This window comes from Dermochelys coriacea, chromosome 1, assembly GCF_009764565.3.
Source record: "Dermochelys coriacea isolate rDerCor1 chromosome 1, rDerCor1.pri.v4, whole genome shotgun sequence".
Lineage (NCBI taxonomy): Eukaryota > Metazoa > Chordata > Testudines > Dermochelyidae > Dermochelys > Dermochelys coriacea.
Genome location: NC_050068.2, coordinates 351,195,182 through 351,222,739, shown reverse-complemented (window position 1 = coordinate 351,222,739; position 27,558 = coordinate 351,195,182). Strand labels below are relative to the sequence as shown.

Below are 27,558 nucleotides of genomic sequence, written 5' to 3'. Positions count from 1 at the left end.
GTTTCGCTACCTGTCAAGCAGAGAATCACTTACCTACACTCCCTGGTTGGTTGAGAGAGTTCGTGTATATACAGCAATATGTAGAAGTATTACTTTAATGCTAAATTCTATTGCACTGTCATCTCAGGAGTAAGTCTGAGCCCCATCCCATCAAATAAACCTTCGAGACACATTAGGCTACATTTACTAGTATCTAAGGCATTACACAGATTAAAGGAAGCAGGTTAATCTGTGTGAGGGGAAAATACGGATAACACTTTTCTAAAATTTATCACAGCTGGAGGAATGAACTGAGGAAACAGTTTAACTGGCTGAAGCTTGGTGGTTCAGTCCACTCCATATACAAATCAAGTCACCACTGGGCCCAGAGAGCTGGGATACAGGCAGAGCTGCTGGTAATTGCCCACTGCAGCACACAAGGATGTGGCTACACTGCACTAGTCCTGCTGCACGGGTGAGTGTTGCTTACCCTTTCAGATTTTTGAAATCTCACCCTTTTTCCCCCTCCAAACCACCATGTAACTGAGCACCTCCTCCTGCTAAAGGAGTGGAGAACGTATCATTGGGGACACCACTACACACACTAACAGTGGGAGAACAGTCCTCTCTGGTATGACTCCAGTGAAGTCAATGAGGTTACTCTAAGGATGGGTTTGGCCCCTAGTGAGTGAAGGAGGATGTCTAAACGCCTACAAATGCTACTTTTTCACACTGGAAATATGGTCTCCTTCACAAAATGACCAAGTCTGAAAGGGCAAACTGTCCCCCGATTAGACAGGATATTCCAAGAAATCTGAAGTGACCAGCTGGGGAAACAGAAATGAAGGCCAATATCAAAAGCACAACTGCATCTTACTGCCCAAAACAAAGGGAAGGAAAGGAAAGTGGCACCAAGGAGATGAGTGCAAATGGAATCATCTCATGAAATGGACTGCTCCTCCCCACGCATGGTCCCCTCCTTCTGTAGCCCCACAACACATCTGCTGTCCATCACTGTAGTATGAGTGCATTCCCTGTAGCATCAAAGCAATGATTTTCTAGCTGACTTCATGGAGTTTCCAGCACATCTCCCTTTTGACGGTCAAAATTCTGCTTGGGGTAAGTTTTTCAATTTAGGGGGCTGGTAAAGGTTTGGAACCTGAAGGGATGTTCGTATTGTGAGCATCACTTGTGGTGGAAAGGCTCTCTCAAAGAGGATAAGTTTTGCAACATTTTCTAAAGTCGGGCTCTGGATTTGCCTCATCTCTTCTGGAAGACAGTTCCTTAGCCAGATCCCTCTACCAGAAATACTTTGCCTGCAGTTCTTACATACTTCACCCTGGGCTTGGTAATCTGCATTTCCCAAACTGAACCCATCCCAGCTCTGTTGTTTAATACTTTCTAGGGCCAGCCTGAAAAACTGAAGCACATATACAGAGGCTAAAACAGGCAACTACATGGACCGCAATCCTCCAAATCTCCAACCCCTCTACACTTTATCACTCCAATTTGGCAAAAGCACAGTCTAGGTTCCATACCCAGGCCAAAAGGGGTAAAGGAAATCTGATGATTCTAGATGATATCATGAACTCCTCACATCCTTCTCGATTATCTAAAAAGGAAAGTTAGTATCAAGATAATTGGTTTCCCTGTCAGCACTGAGAGATTGTTTCTGGAGCAGAACCCTAAAACCCCTAGTTTCAGAGAACCTGGAGAGACTGCCCCTCCCTGGGAGACAAACAACCAAAACTTCCTCCTATTTGACTTTACCTACCAAGGGGCAGAGGTTCAATTCACAGGTCAAAGCTCACAAGCACAGCTATAATATTAGTGGGAAAACCTGACCAAAACAACCAAAAATACACTGCATTTGACTCTTGCCAGCAGGGTTCCACCCCCATGGGTCATCACAGCCAGCCCACTTAAGACTCGGACCCCCTTTTTCCAACTGATGTATGGAGCAGGTCTCAATACCCGGGTGCAGGGATCAGAGGGCTTCACCAGCCGCAATGCTGTCTAGCTCATTCCATTTCACATCATTCTGTGTTGCCCATGACGAAGTTGGGGTTTTCCCTTGTTATGTTGTATTTGAGCCTATGTGAGTCTTACTGTTGAGCTTAGTGAGCTTTACTGTTTTGCATGAATACTGTATGCCTCAGTTTCCCTGTGTATTACACCAATGCCTAGGTGGTGGGTAAGGGTCTGTGACTTTGACTGAGACCCTCAGGGGCAGGTGAGACTGCTCCAGTTTCGTAACCTGAGACCCAGGAGAGGGATACTACCGGTGACACTTTGCCTGGGAAGCAGACAAAGACCAGGAGGAGCAGCATGGGGCATGTCAGAGTTTGGGTCGCTGGAAGCTGGGCAGTCTGCTGGGGGGTGTATTGGGGGGGGGAGTCCAGGGTGTCTGGCCCAGGATTCCCCAAGATGGACTTGGCTGGAAGTTAGTGATTTCTGTGCTAACAAGTTCTGTTCTACACTGTGTTCCAGTCAACTAATAAACTTTCCATTTTACGCTGGCTGATAGTCACTGCTGACTGTGGAGTTGGGGTAAACTTTTGAGTGGTAATGAGAGTGGCCCATTTCAGACAGTTGACAAGAAAGTAAGAGTAACAGTTGGTGGAAATTAGTATTGGGGAAATTAGGTTTAGGTTTTGGAATGACCCAACCACTCCCAGCCTTTATTCAGGCCTAATTTGATGGTGTCCAGTTTGCAAATTAATTCCAGTTCTGCAGTTTCATGCTGGAGTCTGTTTTTGAAGTTTTTTTTTGTTGGAGAATTGCAACTTTCAGGTCTGTTATTGAGTGACCAGGGAGACTGAAGTGTGATTGGTTTTTGAATGTTATGATTCCTGATGTCAGATTTGTGTCCATTTATTCTTTTGCGCAGAGACTGTCCAGTTTGGCCACTCATTACCACTTCAAAAGTTATTTTTCCTCTCTTGGTATCCTGCTGTCAATTGAATTATCTTGTTAGACTGACCTCACACTTAAGACAAATCACATCTTTTCACTTATTTATACCTGCCTCTGTATATTCCACTCCATGCATCTGATGAAGTGGGTTCTAGCCCACGAAAGCTTATGCCCAAATAAATGTTAGTCTCTGAGGTGCCACAAGGACTCCTTTTTGTTTTTGCTGATACAGACTAACACAGCTACCACTCTGAAACCATTCTCCAACAAGTATTTCTGGGGAGTGATCCAAGACAAGTTCTCAATCTTTCCATTCCCCCCCCCCCACCCAAGGTCCCCGCTCCTCCGTCACCCCTGCCGCCAGAGACTAGGCCAGGTGCTAGGTCAAGAGCTCAGTTTTGTTGATGGGAGGTTGTGTAGGTTGGGAGTTCTCATCTTAGTGATTTTCTTGCTTCACCCCCATAGTTACATGCTGGAATTTGCTTCAGCGGAAGCTACCATACTCCTTGGAGCCGCCCAAGCACTTGGAAAATTCCACTAACCCCAAAGCTCTAATGGGCTGAAATGAAGCAGCAGAGCCAAAGGAAGTAAGCAACTTGCAAATGATTTTGGAAAACAGAACAAACAGAAGACGATGGTGAAAACATCTCCCTTGGCCCAGCCACTGGGGATGGGGAGAGAGAAAACAAGCCTGGAGCATGCCCTCCAGGAAAAGAAGCCACCCAACAGCCACACCAGCAAGGAATGCACTCTGTCTGCAGAGGCTGCCAGCACCTGCCAGGCTGGAAAGGGGGGGGGGGAGGGAAGGCCAGGTAATCCCAAGATGCAGTTCTCACGGTAACATGAAGTTGCAGATGTCTCCCCCACACCCCGAATACACACTTTCCAGGATGGTGTTGGAATTGCTCAGTCATAGAAATCTAAAAGTCTGGTGGAACAGGTCTAATTGGGGCCCACTTAGACCATACTGGCAGCCAAACATCAGAGGCAGAGCAGCAGGGAATGAAGAGCTCACTCCATGCCCATCCCAGTCAAGCACAGGCACTGGGAAGCAATCAGACTTGCAGCACAAAAAAGCTGTTGTATTGATCATGTTGTCAAAGTGGGAAAAAAACTTTAAGCGTCAAGGTTTGACAGAAATGGCATAAAAGCTAATCAAGGAAATGCAGACTCAAGGTAGCCTGGTATCTCTTCAAACAACAGATGCCGGAAATCAGTCACTTATGTACAGTTTCCTCCTCCTCTGGTAACCACAGGATCTGTCTACACAGCAGACTGGGCTCATGGGGCTTGGGCTGCAGGGCTGTTTCATTGCTGTGCAGGCTTCTGGGGTCATGCTGGAGCCTGAGCTCTGGGACCCTCCCATCCCACAGAGTCCTAGAGCCAAGGCTCCAGCCCGAGCCTGGAAGTCTACCCATCAATGAAACAGCCCCAAGGGCCAACCACAGGTTTTTCTTTGCTGTGTAGACAGACCCAGAGAGACCTGCTGAGTAGGGTGACTCAAGCAGCATGCCCCCTTCTTTCCCTGCAATGCAACCTATGAGCTTGTCTTCACTGCCACAGTTAGCGCGAGTTCGCTTGAGTTCATAGGTTCCAAGGGAAGCAGGGACCATTGTAATCATCCAGTCTGACCTCCTCCTGAGAGCTTCCCCAAAATAATGCCTAGAGAAACATCTCTTACAAAAGCATCCCATCTTCATTTAAAAACTGCCAGTGATGGAGAATCCACCCTTGGCGGTAACTATCTAGCCTAGCTCAAGTGACGGTGACCACACTGTGAAAGAACACTGGAGCTACTGAGTAACTGGATTAACAACTGAATGAGCTGTAATTCAAGCTGCTGCATCCATTCTGCAATAGTAACTCAAACATCAGCAGCACGTCAGCTCCCACCCCACACAGGCCAACTTACACACGCTTAAAGCACCACTTTAACTCAAACTAGAGATTTAAGTGTGGATTCAGGTTAGGGGTAAACTTGAGTTACAGCTCAAGCTAACAAGGCAATGAAGATTAGCCTAGTCCAAGGATTGGTATCACCTCCCCAAAAGATACCTGCATCCCTCAAAACAAAGCCTATTCTCATCGCTCCTTCCACTTCAAGCCTCTACACTAAGGGCATGTCTACACTACAAAATTAGGTCGGATTTATAGAAGTCAATTTTTTAGAAAGCAGTCGATTGCGTGTGTCCCCACTAAGCGCATTAAGTCGGCGCAGTACGTCCACAGTACTGAAGCTAGTATTGACTTTTGGAGCTATCCCACAGTTCCCGCAGTCTCCACCGCCCATTGGAATTCTGGGTTAAGCTCCCAATGCCTGATAGGGTAAAAACACTGTTGTGGGTGGTTCTGGGTACATGTCATCAGTCGCCCCTCCCTCCGTGAAAGCAATGGCAGACAATTGTTTCGCGCCCTTTTTCCGTGCGGGCGCCATTCTGCTTTCAGCAGATGATGCAGTAGGACTGCAAACCATCATCATCGAATGACTGCTTCCGCTGCCACTCTGCTCTCCTGATGCTATGAATCCACCTCGCAAGTCCTCTATATGTCCGTCGCCATACACTGCTTCCGCTGCCACTCTGCTCTCCTGGTGGTCTCGCCTAGCTGCTTCCGCTGCAACTCTGCTCAGCTGCTCTTGTCTCGCCATACCACGGCAAGCATGCAGCCCGCTCAGCTGTTGTGTCCTGGCAGCAGACAGTACAGTAAGTCTGCAAAACTGGTCATCCAACCACCGCTTCCCCTGCAACTCTGCTCTCCTGCAGACACAATACCAAGGCAAGCATGGAGCCCGCTCTGATCACCATGGCAGTTATGAGCATTGTAAACATCTTCCGCATTATCATGCAGTATATGCAGAACCAGAGCCCGCAAAAGCAGGCAAGGAGGCAATGGCAGCGCAGTGACGAGAGTGATGAGGTCATGGACAGACTTCTCTCAAAGCACGGGCCCCAGCAATTTGGCCATCCTGGTGGCAATGGGGCAGGCTCATGCCATTGAACACCAATTCTGGGTCTGGGAAACAAGCACAGATTGGTGGGACCGCATAGTGTTGCGGGTCTGGGATGTTTCTCAGTGGCTCTGAAACTTTCGCATGCATAAGGGCACTTTCATGGAACTTTGTGACTTGCTTTCCCCTGCCCTGAAGTGCAGAATACCAAGATGAGAGCTGCCCTCACAGTTCACAAGCGAGTGGCAATAGCCCTCTGGAAGCTTGCAAGGCCAGACAGCTACCAGTCAGTCGGGAATCAATTTGGAGTGGGTAAATCTACTGTGGAGGCTGCCATGATCCAAGTAGCCAACACAATCACTGAGCTGCTGCTATCAAGGGTAGTGACTCTGGGAAACTTGCAGGTCATAGTGGATGGCTTTGCTACAATGGGATTCCCTAACTGTGGTAGGGCAACAGATGGAACGCATATCCCTATCATGGGACCGGATCACCAAGGCAGCCAGTACACAAACCGAAAGGGGTACTTTTCAATGGTGGTGCAAGCACTAGTGGATCACAAGGGACGTTTCACCATCATCAATGTGGGATGGCCAGGAAAGGTACACGACACTCGCATCATCAGGAACTCTGGTCTGTATGAACAGCTGCAGCAAGCGACTTACTTCCCAGACCAGAAAATAACCATTGGGGATGTTGAAATGCCTACAGTTATCCTTGAGGACCCAGCCTATCCCTTAATGCCATGGCTCATGAAGCCATACACAGGCACCCTGGACAGTAGTCAGAAGCTGTTCAACTATAGGCTGAGCAAGTGCGGAATGGTGGTAGAATGTGCATTTGGACGTTTAAAAGCGCGCTGGTGCAGTTTACTGACTCATTTAGACCTCAGCGAAACCAATATTCCCATTGTTATTACCGCTTGCTGTGCGCTCTACAATATCTGTCAGAGTAAGGGGGAGACGTTTATGGCAGAGTGGGAAGTTGAAGAAAATCGCCTGGCCGCTGATTACGTGCAGCCAGACACCAGGGCGGTTAGAAGAGCACAGCAGGGCGCGCTGAGCATCAGAGAAGCTTTGAAAACCAGTTTCATGACTGACCAGGCCACGGTGTCACAGTTCTGTTTGTTTCTCCTTGATGAAAACCCGCCCCCTTGGTTCACTCTACTTCCCTGTAAGCCAACCGCCCTCTCTTTTCCCCTTTGATCACCGCTTGCAGAGGCAATAAAGTCACTGTTGTTTAAATTCATGTATTCTTTATTAATTTGTCACACAAATAGGGGGATAACTGCCAAGGTAGCCCAGGAGGGATGAGGGAGGAGGGAAGCACCGGGTGGGGTGGGGGAGGAGGGGAGGACAAAGCCACACTACACACTTCAAAAATTATTGAATGCCATTGCATTCATTCATTCTTCTGTTGCTTGGGCAGTCCTCTGGGGTGGAGTGGTTGGGTGCCCGGAGGGCCCCGCCCAGGCGCGTTCTTGGGCTTCTGGATGAGGAGGCTATGGAACTTGGGGAGGAGGGTGGTTGGTTACACGGGCTGCAGTGGTGGTCTGTGCCTTTCCTGCACCTCAACCATACACCAGAGAATATGAGTTTGATCCTCCAGTAGCCTCAGCATTGCATCCTGCCTCCTTTCATCATGCTGCTGCCACCTTTCCTCTTGATCCCGGCCACCTCTCCTGGTTCGCCTGCCACTTGACCTCTCGCACGTCCCTCCTGTCCTCATTTATTTTACGGTTTCCTGGACTCTGCCATTGTCTGCCTCCACGCATTCTGCTGGGCTCTTTCAGTTTGAGTAGACTGCATGAGCTCAGAGAACATTTCATCACGAGTGCGGTTTTTTTGCCTTCTTATCTGCACTAGCCTCTGGGACGGAGATGCTAGTTGCAGCGTTGAAACATCTGCAGCTGCAGGAGGAAAAAAGCGAGATTAAAATTGAAAAAGACACATTGGCCATTTAAAAGGAGGGGGCTGATGTTTTTGGGTTAACGTGCAGCACAAACCCAACTAAACCCCCCCCCCACACACCCAATTCTCTGGGATGATCACTTCACTCCTCCCCCCCATCGCGTGGCTAACAACAGGGATGATTTCTTTTCAGCCACAGGCAAACAGCCCAGCATGAACTGGGCCAGCCACCTCTGATATCCCCCTAATAAAATTCCCCTATTTCAACCAGGTGACCGTGAATGATATCACTCTCCTGAGGATAACACAGAGAGATAAAGAACGGATGTTGCTTGAATGCCAGCAAACACCGGGACCACACGCTGCCATGCTTTCTTATGCAATGATTCCAGACTACGTGCTAATGGCCTGCCATGGTAAAGTGTCTTACCATGGAGGACGCAGTAAGGCTGTCCTCCTCAGAAACCTTTTGCAAAGACTTTGGAGTACCTCCAGAACAGCTTCATTGATATGTCCCTGGAGGATTTCCGCTCTATTCTCAGACACGTTAACAGACTTTTCCAGTAGCTGTACTGGCCGCGAATGCCTCCCAAGTCTTCAGGGCAAATTAATCATTAAACACACCTGCTTTTAAACTGTGCATTATATTTACAAAGGTACACTCACCAGAGGTGGACCTTCTCTGCCTTCAGGGTCCGGGAGCCCGGGTTGGGAGGGTACTGTCTCCAGGGTTATAAATAGTTCCTGGCTGTCAGGGAGAACGGTTTCTCTGCCTGCCTGGTGTGCGCTATCATCTTCCTCGTCCCCAAAATCCTCATCCCTGTTGCATGAGACTCCCTTGAAGGACTCCATGTACAGGTGTGGGGTAGTTTTAGGGGCAGCCCCTGGAATTGCATGCAGCTCATCATAGAAGCAGCATTTCTGGGGCTCTGACCCCGAGCGGGCATTTGTCTATTGGGTTTTTTGGTAGGCTTGCCTGAGCTCCTTAAGTTTCACGCGGCACTGCTGTGGGTCCCTGTGATAGCCTCTGTCCTTCATGCCCTTGTAGATTTTTTCAAATATTTTGGCATTTCGTCTTTTGGAATGGAGTTCTGATAGCACAGATTAGTCTCCCCATACAGCGATCAGATCCAGTACCTCCCGTTCGGTCCATGTTGGAGCTCTTTTGCTATTCTGGGACTCCATGGTCATCTCTGCTGATGAACTCTGCGTCGTCACACCACGGTGCCAAACAGGAAATGAAATTCAAAAGTTTGCGGGGCTTTTCCTGTCTACCTGGCCAGTGCATCCAAGTTGAGAGTGCTGTCCAGAGCAGTCACAATGGAGCACTGTGGGATTGCTCCCAGAGGCCAATTCCGTCGAACTGCATCCACACTAACCCAAATTTGACCTGGCAATGTCGATTTCAGCACTAATCGCCTCGTCAGGGAGGAGTACAGAAATTGATTTTAAGAGCCCATTAAGTCGACAAAAATGGCTTCATTGTGTGGACGGGTGCAGGGTTAATCTATCTAATGCTGCTAAGTTTGACCTAAACACGTAGTGTAGACCAGGGCTAAGAAAACAAAGCTTCCATGCCTGCAACCCTGATGGCACTAATTCCTCTGTGCACCAGTCCAAACACATCAGTCTTCCACCAACTTTGATGCAATCATCCTCAAAGCGAGGCACCCTCCTGCCAACACCAATGATGTGGGTGCAGAGAGGAAGTTGAGCCAAATGCAACCAGACTGGCTCCTACAGCTTTAGTAATAGGAAGAAAGGAATGAGGACAAGAGTTATTTTCCAGTGACTAATAGAATGAAACAAATGCTATGAAAATTGTAATGTTATAACTGGTCCTTCAGAAAGAGGGCTCATGAAGAGCCCTGTAAAGGTGGTAGATAGAAACACTTACAAGCAACTCTGAGGAAACCAGGGCACAAGCCAGACACTGGTGGGAAGCAGGGCAACATTCTCATCATGACTGAACATCAATACAAAACCCAAAAGAGGGTAGGGGGTGGGGTGTGTGTGGTGTGTGTGTGTGTTTGTGGTGTGTGTGTGTGTGTGTGTGGTGTGTGTGTGGTGTGTGTGGTGTGTGTGTGTGTGTGTGTGTGTGTGGTGTGTGTGTGTGTGTGTGTGTGTGTGTGTGTGTGTGTGTGTGTGTGTGTGTGTGTAAGTTCTTACAAACCCACTTCCCATACACAGCAGTCTTAGCAGAGAGCTGGAGCCAGCTAGGTTAGCAAGTTCACCGCGGTCTATTTCCATTCCAGAGGAACAAATTCCTGCTTCCATGCTGAAATCCAGAGGGCTAGAATATGGGAAGCGAAAGGCAACACAGCTGCTCCAGCATCACACTCCTTCGTGCTCCAGCAGGCAAAGGACTCACTCCCTCTCATGCCTTCCAATCCTTGGTAATAGCAATTACTTAACTGCTGCCAAGGGAGACCATTTCACCCACAGCAAACGAGGGAGACTCATTAATGGGGTCCCACAAAGTTGTGGGTTTTTTAACACAAGGGATTTGCTCCAGCCACTGACACTCCAGCAGCTGACCTCTAGGCAGATTTCAGTTCAATGATTTGACAAGAACAGCAATGTGCAGAGGGCCAAGAGCCCAGGGAGAGCAGGAAGTGGCAGTGAGCAGGAAGGGAAGAGCCCCACTTGGCACATGCAGCAGCACAAGTCACAGGAATGTCAGTGACCAGTCCTTGGCACCATTTCTATTTCAGGAGGGTACAATGTTGGCTGGCACTTCTCTCCCTCTGCTCTGTGCAGCAACAGAAGCAAACTCAAGCTGGAGGAAGCGCAAGCAGGAAGCGTCTGTGCGTGGCACAGCTGTTCAGTTCATAGACCCTGCTGCCTCACAAGCATTTGCAGGGCCAGGGAAACTCCTGTTAGCTGAGAAATAGGAAGCAGAAGTAGATTATCAGAGAGTAATCTCCCTAACAACCTCAATGGGCAGAAGGGGGAAAGATGCACACTCCTGTTAGCAAAGGAAGTAAATAACCTTGTCACATGGTTACCCCCTTGTCACATGGTTACTCACCACACAGGTTACCCCCCCCCGCCCCGCAAACAAACTGCTATCTGGAGAGCTCATGGGAAGCTAAACAGCTCCCTCACTTCGGCACTATTACAATCCTCTTCAGCAGCTTACATGGGGAGTGTGGGAAGAAAGGGAAGATAAGCTACTTTCCAATACTGAGATGATTCAGATGGAACAGCTTTTCATCCTCCTCCCTTGGGTCCTTTCTGCCCCAGCACTGTCCTCCCCAAAATGCTGGCACAATAATTTGGTCCAAGGGGGCCTGGATGCAGCTCCCTCTTGTGCTTGTAAATGTTCCTTCAAGATGGCCATCAGCAGTTGCTATTGAGCAGTTCCTCTCTTCCAGGGGACTCAACATGTCCATCCTCAACCAGGTAAGGAGCAAAGAACCAAATGAAGGGTTTGAGAACTCCCAATGCAGGAGCACTTGGTTTCACTGGTAGGCCAACAGACAGCCTGGATAGAGATTCTCCAGCACATACACAACCCAGATGCAGCAGTTGGGCCTCAACCCCCAAATACACCATGTGAACAGGAGCCAAGGTCTGGAAAAATACTATGCAGGGATGGTCACAACCAGCAATGAAGACAAAACAACAAAACCAGGGCTACAAATTCCTTATAATAGCCAACAACACCATTAGTGTGCCTGTTGAGCACTGGGAAACTGGGAAAGCAGAAAGACAAGGAAGTTAGATGGAAAAGTTCTTAAGTTCTTAGGTCCTGCTAGCCAATCATTTCAGGCAATACAGGAGTGTTCTCTATGATAATTTTCTACCTTTTCCCACTCTGGTTTTAAGTAGCTCAAGCAAGGGGACTGCCACCACTTCCCCAATCTTATCTCTCATGGTCAGAAAGTTCACCCTAATATTCAGCCCAAATTCTCTTGTGCTGAATTCCATCCCATTACTCTAGTTATACTCCCAAATACAACATGGAAGTCCTCCTCAGCCTTGGCACTTACATCCACACGGCTTTGGCAAGTGCTTTCTCCTCTATACCTCAGATTACCTACCTATAAAATGAGGATATGGTACTGACCTACCGCCCTGGGCATTTGGGAGGCTTAATGTTTGTAAAGCACTATGAGGTCTTCAGCTAAAGGGACTAGAGAAATGCAAAGGATGATTAAATCTCGGTCACCTCTGAGGTGGATTCAGCTATAGTCACTGACATCACAGCTGAATAAAATCAAATTTCTGTTTCAATAGGAGTCATTTATTGCTTCAGACAAAGAAAGCAAACTAAATGCTGGTAGAATTACTGGATCAGGCCAAGAGAATTAAGGACAATTCACCACAGTCCCAAGCTGCTCTCATCCCTCTCGACTGTCTGAACACAAATCCCTTACAAACCACACTCGTCTCACCCCAATCAGGTAGGTAAAGATGCTGTGTCTATATAAGGGAAAGAACTGATATACTGTGCACGTCTCTGAGAACCTCAACTTCCTGTTCTGTCTCCTCCTACCCTCAACAGTACTTTTCAGAAGGTGACAATGTAACAATAAGAATGGAAGTGAGATTTCGGTTAGCAATAGGAAGCCATATGCTCAACTTGAGGGAACACACAAATTACATGTGCTGCATCAAGAGTGAAGTGCAGGTTTCAAAGACTAGGCTATGCAAAGTCAATATGCTGCCTACCCTTCCATATGAAGTCCTAGGCAGAGATGTCTGCACACTGCCCCTCTAATCTCCTAAATGCCTCCATTAAGTGATCCCCATTTATTTCACAGCACCCTGAAGCATGCTAGGTGCTTCATAATAGAGATAGGACTAAATGAGCCCTAACCTGACACACACACACTAATTCCATACAACAAAAGCAGTAACCAACTGGTAAGAAATGGGTACCAAAAGGGTTATAGCAATAAGATTACATTGGGACTCAGCAAAGACTGGTGCACAGCATGGTGGAACAAAACTTTACATAGGAAGACTAATACATGTCTAAGTAAGAGGAAGCAATGATTGCCCGGCTTTTCTGAAATGCAGGACTTCATAACACAGGCTGTAATCAGCCATCCTCTGACCACCCATCCTGGGGAGAGATATAGACTTTATCCTGTGGACAGAGCAAGAGAATCCAGGAAGCTTTGTTTTTGCAGTAGGAGCAACTGTTTCACAGCATGTTGTACTGCAACCAGTAGAAAGATGCACAGGTATGCAAACCCAAGTGGCTTGGCTGGAACCCTATCAGCTCCTGTTCAGGAACAGATCTGAAGTCAGGGGGGACACCTACAAGGATGTGCTGAGCTAAAGGAGAGAAAGGTTCTTTCAGCACTTTATGCACAGAACTATCAGTGACCATTGCCTGGGAATCAGGGGACAGCAAAATTGCTAGGAGGAATCACCTTCAGTTTAGTTCCTGTCCTCTCCCATAGAGTCCTATAGGACAGTCAAGAGCAACTGTGTTTAATGGCATGCACATCTTACTGACAACCCCACTTACACAAAGGAGTCCCAGGTGGTCCAGGGAACATGCATTCCCTTCACTACACTATGGACTGAGTCTTCACCTAAACCAGCCTTTAAGGACAATAATTGTTTAATCCTCAGCAAGCACCTGTCACAGGTTCCCATTACACAATAAAAAAGAACATGATTCATCTAAACTGGTCAGGATTTACATGACAGTCAGTCAAGAGCTATTGACTCCACAGACTGGGCAAAGGCTCTGGAAAGCAAGGCCGTGTCTACACTAGAGACTTTACAGCAGCACAGCTGTACCAATGCAGCTGCAAGATCTCTATGCTGACGGGAAAGAGCTCTCCCATTGACATAATTAAACCACCCCCAATGAGCCGCGGTAGCTATGTCAGCGGGAGAGTGTCTCCCACTGACAGCGCTGTCCACATGGCACTTATGTCGATGTAACTTATGTCACTCAGAGTGGTGTTTTTTCACATCCCTGAGCAACATAAGTTATATTGACAAAAGTGCTAGTGTAGCCACAGCCCAAGTCTCTTTGCAAAGCTCTCTGGATTTCCAGCACTCTCCTCAGTGGGGAATCCCCTTGCAGAAGTTGGGAGAACATTCCCCTCCCATGCAATTGTCCCTCCCTTTTTCCCCAAAATAGCTTGTTTCCACACAAACTCAAACTCCATCCTAGCTTCCCTACGCTAGTAATGCCAGCCCAGCACTGGGAACTGACTTCGCTAGCTCACAGCCGTTAGAAGTGGGTCCATTTTGCATAGGATATATTTTTAAGTTTTTCAGCAGGAATTTCTAGTAAGGCCCTACCACACTCTTACAATTCTATAGATCAAATGTTGGGGCCTAGCTCATGTGGCAGCATCCCCTTAAAACTCTTCCCAAAGACCACATTCCTGAAGCTAAGGACTGCTCCTCTGCTGGTAATTTCCAGCATATGTGGTGGCATAGAGCATATTAATGTTAATGTACCCTCCCACACGTCCTGTGCGGTAAATACACATCCACACAGCACATTTAGTCTCAGCTGGCAAGTGGAACAGCCCAGCCCTGACCTATGTTTTACTGTTAGAAAACACTTAACCCCTTAGCTGCTTCTCCATACGAAACAAAAGAATTGTGAAACCCAACTAATCAGTATTACCCTTCAGAACTTTCCCTCCCCTCCCTATTCTACAGTCTCCACAGGACTGGCCAGATAAGGCAGCCCCCAAACTTCTCAGCAGATGTTTCTCAACTAACCACAAATTCAAAAGGGACAAAAGAGCTAGGACACACCAACTGACCCTCAACTATTGCTAATGCAAGTGACCATGAAAGGCAACACAGTCAAGAGGATTAAGCGTCCCAATTGTATCCTTGGCCCTGCGCCAATGGAGTTGCAGTCCAACCTATGGTAGCGCATTTAACCTCCATCTCCGGCTCCCTGTTCTGTGAAATATTTTCTTTTTAAAGGGCTTGAAAGGAGTAGTTACAAAGTATTATAGAATGTGAGTGATGACCCTGGATAATCCCTGTACATATGTGTCACAGCAAGGATTGACAATTCTGTTGGAATAGGGCTTCTCCAACACACTGTAGACAGGGTAGGCTCATTGAGCTAACACCCTTTATGTAAAAGCAAAGGCAGTAGTCCCAGCTTCATTTTCATTCCCATGCTAACAAGGGCATTTCCCACCTCACTAATTCTCATGCAAAGTGAATACCGATCTGCACTGAGCTTCATAAAGGAATGGGGCCCAGCACCAGAGAAATAACAGGGTGGAAGAGTTTTGCAGCAGTAATTAGCATGCTGTGCATCCCCACCCCTCACACATTATTGGGGTGGAACAACAGGCAATAACCACTTTTTGGAAAGAAACCTAGAGTCCATTTCCTGCCCTCAGACTCTCAGAGTGCCCTGCTCCTCGCCCAGGCCTTTCAATTCACCATGTCAACAACTGCCTTCTCTCAACTGAGAATCCATAGCCGATTGTTCATTCAGTGTTTTGTGGTCCAGCCCACTCTCTGAACTGAAAGGCTGGGAAGGCTGCAGGCAAGACAATCAGCTCTAGAAGGTGAAGACCTGCAAGCCTATGGTTTAAATGAGCATGCTGAAAACTTCGACTTACATCAGTGAATTTAATCCTGTTTTGCATTTGTACTTTTATCATCTTCGTAAAAAAAGGTTTCCTCTCTCTCTTCTTATTGGCTGGTATAAACATTAAAACATGTTTCAGAGTAGCAGCCATGTTAGTCTGTATTCACAAAAAGAAAAGGAGTACTTGTGGCACCTTAGCGAGACTAACAAATTTATTTGAGCATAAGCTTTCTGAGCATAAGCTTCATCCGATGAAGTGAGCTGTAACTCACAAAAGCTTATGCTCAAATAAATTTGTTAGTCTCTAAGATGCCACATTAAAACATGTTGATTAGCAACCAAATAGCCTTTACACGAAATCTGATATTTCTTTTTGCTAACAAGGAGGATACAGTGTATTACATGATTTACCACACACTTAATCAAATTCTTACTTTTATTTTTTTTTAGAAAATGGTGAACCATGCTTTTATTTACTAGATGATAGAGTTGTTCAGGTTTGTTTTTTGTTATTTTCACACTGTGAATTCATGTCAAGGGACATTTACATGGAAATTGAAATTCAATAAAAATTTACAACAGAATTTTTTTTTATTAAACAGAGCTATCTTAATATGTTGAATATAAGTCTTTTTTTTTTAACCAAAACCATGTTTTGCATATGAAACTGCTTGACTAAACAAAGGAAATTTTAACTGTAGTTAAGTGAACTGACAAAGTGTTTCTGGTTACCCTGGGCCAGATTTCCAAACACATTCAGATACTGAAAAATGTAGTTAGGTACCTACAGGGATTTTCAAGTAGCTAGTGATCTTCCTGTCCTCAGAGAAGCTGGGCTTATTTGTCTCTCCTCCCACACAAGTCCCTTCTGTGTCTGTCAAGGAAAGCAGGGCCTCATACTGGCTATGGGGTCAAGGATGGGCTCCTCAGCAGTGCTACCCTCTCTGTGCCTGGGATACACATGGGCCAGGTGGGGCTGTTTCCCCAGTAGGTCTCAGCCTGGGATATGGTTAAGTGTTCTCCCATGTGGGGAGCAGGGGAAGGGAGCGGCAGTTAGAGATGGCAGCAGTGGGAGAGAGCTGGGCCTGAAGGTCCCTTACTATATTCTCTGGCATTGGCAGTGTCTGTGCTGTGCCCTCCATCTGCAACCTGGAAGGAAGTGGAGCATGAGGAGACAACTAAACTCTGCAGTCAGAGGCATGGCTGCTGATGTGGGCTATAGGGATTCCAGCATGATCTTCCATCTGGCACACAGCCCTGCTGGCTTCACTCCCTTCATGCAGATGGGAGAGGGAAGCTGCTTGTCCTGGAGCCAGTTCTTTTCCAACCAGTCCTGCCCGCCTCCTTTCCTGCAGGGAGAAAGGGAAGAGATGCAACCCTGCTTGGCCTGGCCTGGACTGGACTGCATCTTGGCCAGAATGGGCCTCTCCAACCCTGCCTGGCTCCATTCCTGCCTTGGGCAGGGGAGGGGGGGAGGTTTAAGGTGGCCCCATCGGACTGGGCTCTGAGGGGAAAATTCATCCTGCCCACATAGCTGGCCGAGCTCCCCAACAAAGACACTTGATGGGGGTGGGGGAAGGAATCAGGAGACAAACCCCATCCTTTTGCCTCAGACTTTTCTTGGTCTCGCTTGCTCCCTTGGGTGTTGGCTGCTGCAAAAACCTCAGGAAGGGAAGTGGCACTGAAGGGGCCGATTTCCCCAAAAGGCAAACGCAGCCCTGAGACTGTGGCTGGGAGTCAGACTGACATACTGAGCCAAAATACTAGTCTTAACATATGGGATAAAGTTTGGAATTTCCCTGTGCAAAGCTCAGCAGCAAGGAGGGCCAGGGGGAACCATGAGCTGCTGGAAGGCAAAGAAAACTGGTGGGAACTTCAGAAGGCAGAGCTTTCCCCTGCTGCAGTGACTGACAAGTCTGGTTCTGCCCCAGGCTGATGCAGGCCAAAGCACCCAGACCTGTGGATCTTAGCAGAGAAGAAAGCATAATCACCTTCACTGAACAGTGACGTACTAATTAGAGAAAGTGATTCTTGTCCAGGAACTGTGGCTTGGAAGATGGTGGTTGCAATGCTATTCCTCAAGGTAGTGGAAGGAGGAAAGAAAACTGGCTCCTCATGGCTTTACGAATGACGGAGTATCCCACTGGGGAACCACAGACAGATAACGGTATATTTTATATTGCTAATTCAGATATTGTGCTAAAGGATCCCAAAATGCTTGAACAGTAGTGTCTAGAGAGCACTCATTCACCACTGAAATACAGCTGCCTCTGCAGTGGGAAGGTGGGAAACAGTGGGAAATAACTGCATCACCTGCAAGAACTTAAACAAGTACAGTAGAACCTCAATTATGAACACCTCTAGATGGAGGTCATTCATAACTCTGATATGTTCATTACTCTGAACAAAACGTTACGGTTGTTCTTTCAAAGTTTACAACTGAACATTGACTTCATACAGCTTTGAAACTTTACTATGCAGAAGAAAAATGCTGCTTTCCCTTTTTTTTTTAGTAATTTATTTTTAACACAGTTCTGTATTTGCCTTTTTTCATCTCTGCTGCTTCCTGATTGTGTACTTCTGGTTCCAAATGAGGTGTGTGGTTGACTGGTCAGTTCCTAACTCTGGTGTTCGTAACTGGCTACTGTCAGGGACAGTAGGTCTTAGTGAGCGTTCATACTTATTTCTCTCTGGTTGCATTTACCTCTCTCCTCCACTCTCCAACAGTGGCCTTTTGTCTTAAACTAGGAGTTTGTCAGGACAGGAACTGCATGTTCTGCCACATTGTGAGTACTATCAGAATACAAATAAGGGAACAGACCTTAGAATACTGCCCAACATATAATGCATACAGTATACAGGAAGGACAGGTCAGGCCAAAGAAATGATGGAGTAGCATTATAACAAATAGTCCACAGAATTTAATGAGATTGACATTTCTGAGGGAAGGTGATCATACAGTAGAATCTGTATGATGACACATCTCAAGTCACAAGAATACAAATATACCAGCAAGGTTGTAGTACCAGCCTCTAGCTCAGGAAAACAAAAGTGCACAACACTGAGAAATCCACAAGGTAACAGAGTCTAATAAAACAATAATGATGGCTGACTTCAACCACCTGCACTTGGGCTGGTCAAATATCATAATGGGATAGAGTTTAAAGAAGCTATTTCTTGACACCCTACAGAACTGCTTCTTGGAATAGCTAATTCTAAAGCATAAAATATCCTATCCTTGTCTTAATTCTAAACAACACAAGTCAGTTCAAGTAGTAAGCGGATCACTCCGTAAGACAGCACAATATAAGTGAAATCATAGCAGAGGTACCAAGAAAAAACATGATACAAATTTTACAAAGGGGAATTACACAAAATGAGGAAACTCATCAAAAAGAACCTCAAATCAAAAATGAGATAATATATACAGTCAGCATGGAGGTTATTCAATACTTGTAACGGAATCACAGAAGTCAGACACCCCTAAACAAAAAGGGAATCAAGATGGCAAGAAAAAAAATCAATATGGTTAAATGGGAAAGTTCAAGAGGTTTTTTGAGCCAAAGAAAGTATTCTTCAGAATATGAACATTCAGCCAGATGAAACCAATGGAAAGAAGCATAATATTGTAGGTACAATGGAAAACAGAACAGTTAAGAAATTTGAAGAGCAAATAGCTAGACATAAAAACAAAAATTATTTAAGTGCATCAGAAGCAGAAAATGTGTCAGGCCTGGAAAGAAGCCTGTACAATGCAGACTTGCAGTTAGCAGCTGGATACAAGAGGCCCAATGTGGGACAGTTTTATTTAGGTTCAGGATGCATTCCAATAAAAAGTGGTAACCTTACCTATGTTATAACTGTTGTTCTTTTAGATGCAGTGCAGACGTGTATTCCACATCGTCTGCATACACCCAGCACATTGGAGCAGGAGAATTTTCCTAGCAGTACCTGTAGGGGGTGACACTCGCAGCTCGTGGCTGTACGCCCCTCCCCTGGCTATATGAGGCAATGCTGCCCTGACCCCACCTCAGTTCCTTCACACAGAGTGTCAAGAACATAGACTCGATTGCAGAAGGGATGCAGGGTGCATTGTGGAATACACATCTGCACCACATCTCAAAGAACAGTTACACCACAGCTAAGTACCTCTTTTTCCTTCTTCAAGTAGATGCAGCTGTGTATTCAAAGTAGGTGATTCACAAGTGGTACTCACAAGAGGTGGGACTTTGAGTCTATTTAAACGAAGACTGCAGGACTGCCTTCCCAAAGGATGCAAGTTCATAAACATATGTTCACATGACCAAGTGGCAGCCCTGCAAATGTCCAATATTGAAATGTCAGTTAGAAACATTGTTGACATGGCCTATGCTCTTACAGAATGAGCTTACACCCTTTGAAGGGGTGTAGTCAGAGCTACTTCATATGATGTCTTGATACAGAAAGTTATCCATCTATAGATTGCCTGTGAAGAGACCACCTGTCCCGTCATTCGGTCGGCACACAACACAAACAGATGAGGTAAAGCACAAAAAAGTCTAGTCAAAATGTTGGTGCTGAATGCACCAGTACCAAGAAGGTTCTCAGTGCCAGGCCTGGCACTGACCTCAACTCTATAGTCTGTGGTAAAGAAGGTCCAGCTGCTGTGCCAGCAGACTGTCTCTCTGCAACACAACCAGATGGCAGTGGCTCTGGCAAAGTCCTGGACAAGTAGAGAGTCTGGAACAGATAAGAAGAATAAATTTCTTGCCGCCTGGTATGCCACCAGCATGGAGATGAAAGGAAATTCTCAGAAAAATGAGACACACAAAAGGGAAGTGATAACCACACAGAGCTCCAACTCCTGTCACGCACGGATCATGAGAAGGAACTAGGGGTGAGGAGGACAGTCAGGGCAGCGCTGCCTCACAGTCAGGGGAAGGGCTATGACCACAAGGCACAAGCACTGCCCCATAGCTATTGCTAAGCGAAAATCGCCACACTCACCTACGTGTAATTCAGGGCTGAATCTACACAAAAAACTCTTTGCTGGTTCACTTGTTTGGAGAGGGCACCTTTTCACCCTGGGCATGCCCCAGATAGGACTATAAGAGGAAGGCAAAGATGTTCTCAAATACCCCCACTGCCGCAAAGTGTGCCCAAGCAATGGCAGAAACCTGCTGCACATTCTCTCTACAATCCTCTGCACTCCAGTCTAACATTCATTCCCTGCCTCTGGGCCTACTGCTTCAACATGCTGCCATGTTTGCATGCTGAACAAGTTTCCAAGATTCATAGATTCATCGATGTTAAGATCAGAAGGGACCATTATGATCATCTAGTCCGACCTCCTGCACAACGCAGGCCACAGAATCTCACCAACCCACTCCTGCAATAAACTACTCACCTATGTCTGAGCTACTGAAGTCCTCAAACAATGGTATCACAGAAGTAAAGAGATGGAAGAAACCTATTGCAATAGTTCCTGTCCAGCCCATTTCCCCTTGGTCAAGACAGACTTCTTTCCTACAGCACGTTTCAAAAGGCGCAAGCAACAGAGCTGCCAATACTTCTGTAGAGACTATTCCACAGCCCTATACATCTCCCAGTCAATTCTGCCTCACATACAGCCTAAGGTTACCGATTTTGATCCCAACACTCTTAGCTGAACTCTGGACCACACAAAATTCCATTCCCTCAGTGTTTAGACCATTCAGATATTTGCAGATTTATCTCCACTTCCCCAAGTCATTGCTTAACCAAGCTATACATATTTAGTTCTTTTTATCGTCTCTCAAATCAAGATCTCCAGCTGTCTGATCATTTTGTTGCCACTCTAAACTCCATGTGATAGATAAATAGTTTTTCTGGAAATGAGGGGCTGGGAGCTGAATGCAATACTCCAGATATGGTCACATAACAGCAGCAAAGAGAGTGCTTTGCTCATGAGTCCTGCGAACACAACCCAAGACCACAACGGCCCCTCTTGCTTATAAGAAAACTTGAATCTAGATTGCTGCCTATTCACCCCAGGTCTCCCTCAGGCTTTGCTGCTTCCTGGGTTTTGGATTGTTTTCCCCCAGTGGACTAGCTGCATTTTCCTCTCTGGAACCTTATTTTGTTATGTTCAGCCCATGTTTCAATTCTCTCTAGGTCTCTTGGGATTATTTCTGTACTTCCTGATATTTGCAGCTCCTCCCTCTTAATTTAGTATCAAATGCAAATTTTGGAATGTCCTGTTTACCTCTTCTTCCAACTAATTAATTAAGACTAATTAAAATCTGTTCTAAAACAGATCCCTGCTGCACCCTACTAGACAACTCCTCCCTGCACATATGGTTTATCATGACTCATTATTTACAGTCCTTCCGTGAGTTTTCAATCAATGTCATATCCAATCCCGTCAGAACTCTTTTTCCACGTATGATTGTATGACAGCAAAATCCTTTACTAAAATACAGATTTCCATCTCCTTTCCCTTCATCCAATTTTGTAAAACTACTAAAAAGCAGCAAGTTTCTCTGCCAAAATCTGTTCTTCATAACCCTTGAAACTGGGGGCTGTTCGTGGTTCTATTACCCTCTAACATTTTCATCATCCAACCATATCTAAAAAAGTCTATAAAGACAAACTGCCACACTGGTTAAGACCAGCTGTCCACCCAATATCTTCTCCAATAGTGACCAGAAGCAATTATTAAACTACCTGTTCAAAGAAAGTTTCTTCCTAACTTCTGCTAGTGGTTAACTACATGGGGGAGGCTCCCCAAATCCCTAACTATCTCTCTGCCCTCTCCCTCTCCAATAAAACCTGTTCCCTATTTCTCCCACACACACTCAACAACCCTCTAGGTTCACTCCCAGGCTCCTGCCCAGCAATTACTTCCCTGTCCCTTATCTCCTCTATTACCCCCAGTTCCCCCAAGCCTTTGCACTGCATCTGAGGGGTGCGGGAAATAATTTTTTGTATTGTAGTTTAAATGAATTATTACTCAAAGTTCTACTTTAATATATCTAGTAAGGAATCTGTTTGTCAAAAAACATTTCCTGAATTTTTTGTTGCCCGTATTGTTACAGACACACTTGCTGACAGGTATTTTGAAATAAATTACCAAAATAATTGAAATTGGCATGATTATACTGTGTTATTTTGACAAAAAATATGCAGAATTTTAAAATATTGTGCCCCGAATTTTTAAATTTTTGGCACATAATTCCCCCAGGAATAGCAGTTCTAATCTTTTTCCGACTTACCTCATATGGAAGTCTCCCTAGGCCTCTAATCATTTTCATCACCCTTACTTGAGACTTTTCCATACCAGCCTTTGAGTTCTCTCAGGCTGGATAAGCCCAGAGGTGCCCACCAGAACAGATGCCATTTCCTCTCTATCTAATAATTATCTTAAGTGTTTCACATAAATGATCATCCGAGAACGCAGGAAAACCACTAGGTGTCATTTCTAAATAAAGCCCATGACAGCATCCCCTTGCTGCCTCCACCACCACCAGTCCAGAACAGCCCAAGATCCGAAGTGAGTAACTGTCTTCTCTGCTTCACTCTAATGAACAAAGCTGTTGTGTCTGGAGAAGAGGAAAAGACAATGCACTCACTCTCTGCTCCCCACCACCAGAGCACCGGCATGCAGCTGCACAAGCCCACCCTCCCTCCCTTTTACTACTTCAGCCTGTCCGAAGCAATCAATCACGTACACCCGCAGCCACACAGGATCAAGCGGCACTAGGTAGCTACCGCCAATAGATACGCTGGGCTTGAGGAAGCAGTGGGACAAAGCATGAGTGCATTTATACAGAGGAGGGAAGAAAGGGAAAAATCTACTCCTTAGGCAGTTTTTGTTTTTTTTTCAGGCCTTCTAGGGCAATTTTGCCGCAAGCCCGCAACTACAGTGCACAAGGAACAGCCTTTCCATCTAGTTCACTTTTTGGAATGCTACAGCTGACAAGAGAACAGGTTGATCAAGAGCAAGATAACTGCACTATTAAACTTACTAAGAACACAAACACTTTCTTCAGAAACTGGGGCGGTGTGTACACTGGGATTGGAACCATCTACATGCAACTAGGCAGTTAGCTCACTCCTACCAGTGTGCACAGGATCTAAGGTCTTGTCTTTACTACAGAAATGCACTGGTCTTAAAAACTGATCTAGTTAAACTGGTGCAAATGCCTAATGATGCAAATGCCTAATGCATATGCACTTCAACTGGTTTAACCCTTGATTAAATCAATTTTGCTTGCCTCAGTAAGTTATTGACAATCTAAATCAATTTAAGCAAGGGTTAAACTGGTTTAAGTGAATCTACATTAGTGGGTTGCATTGGTTTAACTGGATCAATTTTTAAATGATTTAGTTAACTACTGCACTTTTTAAGTATAGACAAGGCCCAACTCATGTTTGATTACTCAGGGGCTTTCATGTTCTCACTACTCATCAAGGCTGTGTCCCCTAATTTTCCACTGCTGCTACCTCTGCTGCAGCTCTACCAAAAGCAGTAACACTGGAAGCACTAGTACAGACAGGGCACTGAATGCACATTATTTTAGCCACTGTCATCTGACCTGTGGCTCATAACAGGTCTATATGAAAAAGCCAGCCACTCGTGGAGCTGTATCAGTATGAAGTCAAGAAAAAATGTCTACCCTGGTACTACAGATCCCCAGCCAAAAGGAGATTAGCAGAGGAGTGGATATTGCCCTAAATTTAGGATGTTCTTGCTTATGGTAACTATCTTATATTATTGACACATACAGTCATCTGTTTTTCTTCATATTTAATCTTAAAAAAGCAACCTCTTATAAGCAGATCTCAGAACATAATTGGGATGTAGAGGATCCACTGCATTTTCCAAAGAGAAATAAAAATGTCCTGTCTGCCATTGCTCTTTGTAGCTTCCATAGGACTTTATACAGAGTAGCTGGTGTCCTGGTAACATTCTAACTTGGGTATCTATGTCCTGCTTCCATAAATTCCCCTGCAGTTTCAATCATTATAAAATTCATCACCACCTGTCTTGAACTACTGTGTAGTGTTGCATATTTATATTGCACTAATCACTGAGATATCTAGGCACCAGGAAACTGCACTGGTAAACACCTGCCTTGCCCCATCTCATTGGCCAGTGAAGCAATCCCCTATCAAGTTTTTAAAGTCAGGGTGAAAGGCACTTTGGGATTGTCTGGTAGTAAAGCTCAATACATGTATTTTATTATGGATCTTTTCAGACACCAAGTAGTGGGGATAATTTAAGGACTCTCAAAGAGTTTAGTGCATGAAAGCTGATAATATAAACAAAATAGTCTCTCTGAATATTTGGGGATTACAAATGTCACATATATTATGGGAACAGGTGTCCTAGAAGTACCTAAAACAGACAAAGGGTTGAAGGGGTTTAGCCACTTTAAAGAGCAATGGCCATAAGACATCTTTGCAAGTTCTCAGAGCACAAAATCCATTCAGCACCAGCATCATGATCAACAAAGTGAGATCATGAAAAAGAAGCCACTCCCCTCCTGGACTGAGGTATGGGCTGCAAGCTGCAGTCTGAGACAGATTGGTATGTTTTAGTTATAAATCTCTCAAGTTAGAAACTGTTAGCTCCTGAGGCAGAATGAACAGCACCACTATAAAAGCAGCAGTCCATTTCACTCTGTTCCACAAAAGGCACAACTCGGCCAGACTGCACAGCACTCGCATCTGGATAACAAGTTTCAGAGATCCAAGGCCACAGAGCAAAGAGGAAGACGATGCACAGAACAGAGGTGAAGCAGCCTGACTGGGACTCTGCTCTACTTCCTGCAGCTACCTTCAACGTAAAAATCCAGCTGTCCAGCAAGCAAGAGACACCCCCGAGCAGTTTTGGTTTTTTGATGCTGTATAGATTTCATTAGTAAAATTCATTCAGAAAAAAGCCACACAGCATTGTCCAAATCTCAGTAACAAGGCAGCCAAGCAGCTGCCAAATATGCAGGCTGCTCCCCACAAACTGACACGTGGCTGATTTGGAGCCATACTGTAAATAAAAATCTGATTTAAATCAGTGCAAGAATACAAACCCCTAGCTCTGACTGCTCTGCAACCCCACTTAGTCATAATGGGCATGAAATAGGAGTCTGAGCACAAGTCTGGAAGCTAGACACTCCCAAGTTATAAATTACTGTAATTTGTTGTAACAAGGTGTCTTAGAGAGTGGGGGAGTCAGGGCCCTGCACCCTCACTTCCTGCAATTCACCGTAAATCTCAGCAAGCCAGCAACACAGAAGGTTCATTAGATGACAGGAACACAGTTCCAAGAGGGGCTTGTAAGTACAACCAGGACCCCTCAGCCAGGTCCCTCGGGGGGCAAGAAGCATAGACCCCAGACTTGGGGTTCCCTGCGTCTTCCCAACCAGCCCAAAACTGAAACTCCTCTAATGTTTGTCCAGTTTCCCAGGCAAAGGTGTCACCTGGGTCCAACACCCTCCCAGCTCAGGTTACAGGCTCAGGTATCCTCACTCAAGTGGAGTCATCCCCTGCTCTCCCATACCCCATGCAGACAGTCCCAGCAGAACTAGATGACATTTCCCGGTCAATCCACCCCGGTCCCTACTGCATCACACAAGGTTATTTACAGCGTCCAAAAGAGACAGCCACTAGAGAGAAAGTACATGGATATAATCCCTGTGTCAAAGAGCTTATAACCTATTTTCTATAAAACACAAAGTTACAATGAGGGAAGATGGCATGAAGCAGCTCAAAGGTTAGAAAAATACTTTCACATTAAGAAAAGGAGTACTTGTGGCACCTTAGAGACTAAAATTTATTTGAGCATAAGCTTTTGTGAGTTACAGCTCACTTCATCGGATGCATTCAGTGGAAAATACAGTGGGGAGATTTATATAAACACACAGAGAACATGAAATAATGGGTTTTATCATATACACTGTAAGGAGAGTGATCACTTAAGCTATTACCAGCGGGAAGGGGGAAGGGGCGGAATACAGACTAACACGGCTGCTACTCTGAATACTTTCACATTGTTACTCTGGTAAGGTTCAAGTACATTTTGGTGGCTCTATTAAAGTGTTTTGTATGGTTAACATGTCACAAAAGGAGTTTAAGCAGGGATCTAAATGAGGAGGCTTACAGAACTGAGATTGGGAGGTTTGAGTGTCAATTTAAATTGGCCCAAAGTTTAAATGTGGTGAAAAACTCTTACAAAACTGATGAAGTGAGCTGTAGCTCACGAAAGCTTATGCTCAAATAAATTTGTTAGTCTCTAAGGTGCCACAAGTCCTCCTTTTCTTTTTGCGAATATAGACTAACATATCTGCTACTCTGAAACCTTACAAAACCTAAGACCTTCCACAGTCTCAAAACTGCTTTCATTGGAATTTTTATACAAATAAATCTCCCCCAGCAGAATTTTAATTTCAAACACTGCTGCAGCTAAGAACCTGAAAACTAAACCAAATAGAAACGAAGTGGCTAACTTCATTGATTTTCATTGTCCAAACAGAGAAATATAAAAAGTAAACAAAAAGCACCAGAAACATGTAAATTAGATCAGCAGAATTCTCACTGGCAATAAATAAGATGTTATTAGCAATACAGTTAAATCATTTTGTTTACAGCAAACATTTTAAGTTGACAGTTTCTCAATGTTCCTACAGTGCTCTGAAACTAACATACATGGAACACAACTATATAAATACCAGTAATCTGTTCCCAGTCATACTGTTGTGCTGAGAGGAATTTTTGGCAGTGAACTCCATAGGAAATCCTCTCTCTCATGAAAGGGAAGAAAGGAGTATTCTGGGTCATTAAGACACACCTTTACTCTGTAAATGTGTTAGCCCAGGCTCAAAACCATTCATACTCATCTTTACCACAATGATAAAAAATAAAAAGGGTATTTTATTTGCCCTACCAAAAGAAAGCTGCTTACTCTGACCCGGGGAAACTTTGCGGGGGAATTGGTTATAGAGCCGGAGACTAGCTCGGCGTGTTTCAGCAGGACGTCACTGCGTCAGGACCCTGGGTTGGGACCTGGTGAAAAGGGAGGGCCCAGGCCCCCCATCCCGGCCACCATCAACCCTGGAGCAGTGGCTCACCTCACCAATCCGATTGACTCAGGCCGCTAGCCACCCTGGCAACTCTATTGACTCTGGATGTTAGGCCACTTTGCTCTGATAAAGGGGGCCACTTTGCCCTGATAGAGAGGGCAGCTGTATTGATTCTGGCTGCTAGGCCATCATGCCCTGATAAAGAGAGCCGCTATATTGACT

The 27,558-nt window shown here is 45.5% G+C and overlaps 1 protein-coding gene and 1 long non-coding RNA gene across 20 annotated transcripts in view; both read right to left on the bottom strand.

The window, feature by feature from the left end:
- Positions 1 to 27,558, bottom strand: part of SBF1 (SET binding factor 1) — a 163,618-nt gene that overhangs the window by 121,892 nt on the left and 14,168 nt on the right. The gene's annotated exons all lie outside the window — the stretch shown is intronic.
- On the bottom strand, positions 7,602 to 8,471 carry LOC122457078. The gene is made up of 2 exons (XR_006276386.1): positions 8,419 to 8,471; positions 7,602 to 7,751 (listed from the first exon to the last, which is right to left on the bottom strand). It is a non-coding gene; the product is annotated as an uncharacterized LOC122457078 (long non-coding RNA).